A 3,448-nucleotide genomic window follows, 5' to 3' on the forward strand; every position below is an offset into this window, starting at 1 on the left:
TCAATAAAAATACATAGGAAGCAATTAAAGCAGCCTGCCTTCAAGAAACTTATACTGAGAGGAAATAGCATATGGATCTATATATGTGTGTTATAAAAATAATAATAGGCAAGCAATGCAAGGCACAAGGAACACTAAAGAGATTCTTGTTTATGAAAAATAAACTATTTATATAAATATATATAAGGGAAAAAAGGATTTCTAATTCTAAGGGATTCTAACTCCACCCAAAGAAACTCCTAGGTCCCGCAAGGAACTGCTTCTCCTGTGGTTCACAGGTTATGCTAATCCTCCCTGATCTAACTAACCAAATTTATACTATTCTAAATAAACCCAATCACTCTAACTCTTAACTTCACCTTTAAGTTATAAAGATAACCAAGGCTAGCTGGTTGAGTCTCCACAAGAATCAGTTTAGGACTCTGAGCCTTAACAGACTCAGAGTCCAAACCAAAGACCAGGTTTTGTTTGGTATTTTCACAGTTTAATCAATCTATAGACATTAACAGATAAATGAATAGTGTTTCCCACATTGGAAAAGAAAACACTCCACTCCTTCAAGTCTTTCCCTCAGACAGAGATAGAGAGAGGCAAAGATGTTACCTTCTCCAGCCTGAGAGAGAAAGAAGTTGTGTGTGGCTCTGTCAACTGCCAGAAGCTACTCCTGGAATGCCATACCCAGAGAGTGTAACTGTTATAGAATAATGGTTACAACTGCCACCAGTTGAAATTAAAACTATCTCTCAGCTCTATTTGAAACTCCAATTCTTCCTTAAGTAGCTTCTGTATTTCTTATCTCTAAACTAATAAAACATTACTTATTTTCTAATATCATCCTTAGAGTGTCTATACACATATATATACACACATAAATATATATGTTTGCATACATTTCAAAAATTTAGAGCATATATGTATATAATACAGTCAAATATACATATATATATATTTACTTTAATATATTTAGGATATCATTTTTAGTGTGTTGGGTGGTGTGTTGCTTTCAGAACGGATGAATGGCTTGCTAAGGTGATGTCGATGTTGCTGATATCTTCACTGTCAAGTGAATTGGACTTAAGTGAGGCAAAGTTAGTTACCCAAAATCATCTCCCTCCCTTTTTCATAACAGTCATTGATGTTCTGTGGCAGGACAACTGGCCATGTCCCAGGATGCAATGGATGGTCTGATATCTTTATGGCCAAGCTCTCAGCATTCTACAGTCCCTGCAGCAGTTGCCTTTATGGCCACTGGAACAAACTGTTTCCTGCTCCTTCCTCAGGGAGCAAATCTTCACACGCTTGGGGTTGAAATCCCTCTCATTCACTGATGGGTTTGGGGTCTGTCAGTTGTCCTCAGTCTGATTTAGTCAATTCTAGGCAGTTTTACCTGGTTGTGTCCACTGTACCTGCTACTGCCCTTTGTTAGTCTTGTAAAGTCGATAGACCCTTTCTCATGATGATTTAAATGCATAAAATAAAAGATATGAATTATCACAGAAACAATTATCATTTTTTAAAAATGTTCTAAAGACCTCACATTAAGAACTCCTGGATGGTTGGGAATCTTTTTACTACTATTGTTTTTATCCCCCCCCCCATAGCATCGTTATTTAATCTCCCTCAATATCAATCTCCAGTTTACATCTTTTCAATATCCTTTAACCACACGATTAACACCTCATCAGTTTAACTAACATCAGTTATCTTAGACAAAAACATATTGAAGTCGCTTTTCCTTCTGTATCATAGCTTCTGAAGAAAGTGGCCTTAAAAGTAGAAACCAGAAAGCTTTTCTCCATTTCTAGATGGAGTAAAGCCTTTTGAGAAGTTTAAAGGACAGTATCTCAGCTTTTGGGTCAATCCATTGCTGAATGAGGTCTGGCATTCTCTGGTTCCCTGGACTCAAATGCTCAGGCTTTGGCAGATTCTATATGTGTCTCTGGCAAATAACTGTAGGACTTTTAGAGACTATTTAGGCCTTTAAATGTCCACCAGCTCACTCTTTCTTCAGTATCCTTTCACTTGCTTCAAGGAAAAAAAAATATATAAAACAAGAGGAACAGTAACAACATGTGTTTGGAATCATATGGTGGTCTTTTTGGAGAAATAAGAGGCTAAGTACACTCCCCCTCCCATCTAAAGGACCAAAACAATCATTTCTCTTCACTGAAATGCCAAAGGGATAGTAGACAAGTTCCTCTGTTGGAGTTGTTTCGACCCATGCCGAGTATGGCTTCATCAGATAATTAAATGACTTTCCCTCATTACTCAGTAATCAGACAGGAAACACTTGTAGAATCTCTGAATATACTTTGAAGTAGAGATCATGGCCTTCCCATTGTGAATAAACATGTCTAGAAAAATGTTTACCAAATGCCCATGTCATCTAGCAGCAAGCCAAGCTCACTGAACATGTATAAAGTAGTGGGTCCATATTGAAAAGATCAAAAATTAGAGTTTGGCTATTTTAAAATTAAACTAATATTTATTTGACTATTTGTCTTCAATAGATAATTGTAAAAATGTGAGGCCCTTTGATTATGACAATGATGCTTTTGGTTCAAAGACAGTAAAGTATGCTTTTGAGTTCTTTTCAATTAATTAATATTAATTATTATCTAACAGTCTGTTAAATAATAGATTCACATGATGCCATTTCATTCATTACCAGAGTCCAGTGTAATCAAAATACTGTGAGTTAATTGATTATACAAGACAGCTGTCCTCAGTCTTGGCTCCATCTATGATTGGAATCAGTTTACTAGATTAACACTAAGGCTATTTCCAGTTCAACTGATTCATCAAAAACATTTTTAAAAGACTAATTCTATTTTAGAAACTCTTCTAGATGTTGGGCCTGCTAAGGAAAAAGTGAAAGGTAATATCCTCAAAGAAATTACATTATAATATCCAACATATACTCATTACATATTAAAAATAAGTATATATAAATATATACATATACACAAACACACAAACACCATATTAATTATATTGCATACAATTTGAGCATAGATTTGGAAATAATATTTATGAAGCACTTAGCATAATGTCTCTCATATGGTAAATATTTAATAAATGCTTATTTTCTCCCTTCATTACATAAGTATATACAAAACACATGAATGGTAACATAGAATGATATGGTAATGAGTAGTTGTGTAGACCAGGAAACTATTTTGAAGGAAAATGCTTCTAAAATTCTGTAATTCTATGACCATAAGAAAATAAGAGACATATCTCTTTTACCACCAGATTATAGCCAAATGGAATATACAATAATGCACTAAAGGACTGTTTAAGTCAAAGGTGGGAAAGTAAAATATCTGACTTGAGACTCCTAAAAAATTAAAGTAACTTGTTGAACTACTATCAACTGTGCCACTGAGCCCAAATGTGATGGAGTGCATTTTGCCAAAATTATTTCTGGTATTATAATGACATTTTG

Source organism: Gracilinanus agilis, chromosome 3 (assembly GCF_016433145.1).
Source record: "Gracilinanus agilis isolate LMUSP501 chromosome 3, AgileGrace, whole genome shotgun sequence".
NCBI classification, from domain to species: Eukaryota; Metazoa; Chordata; class Mammalia; order Didelphimorphia; family Didelphidae; genus Gracilinanus; species Gracilinanus agilis.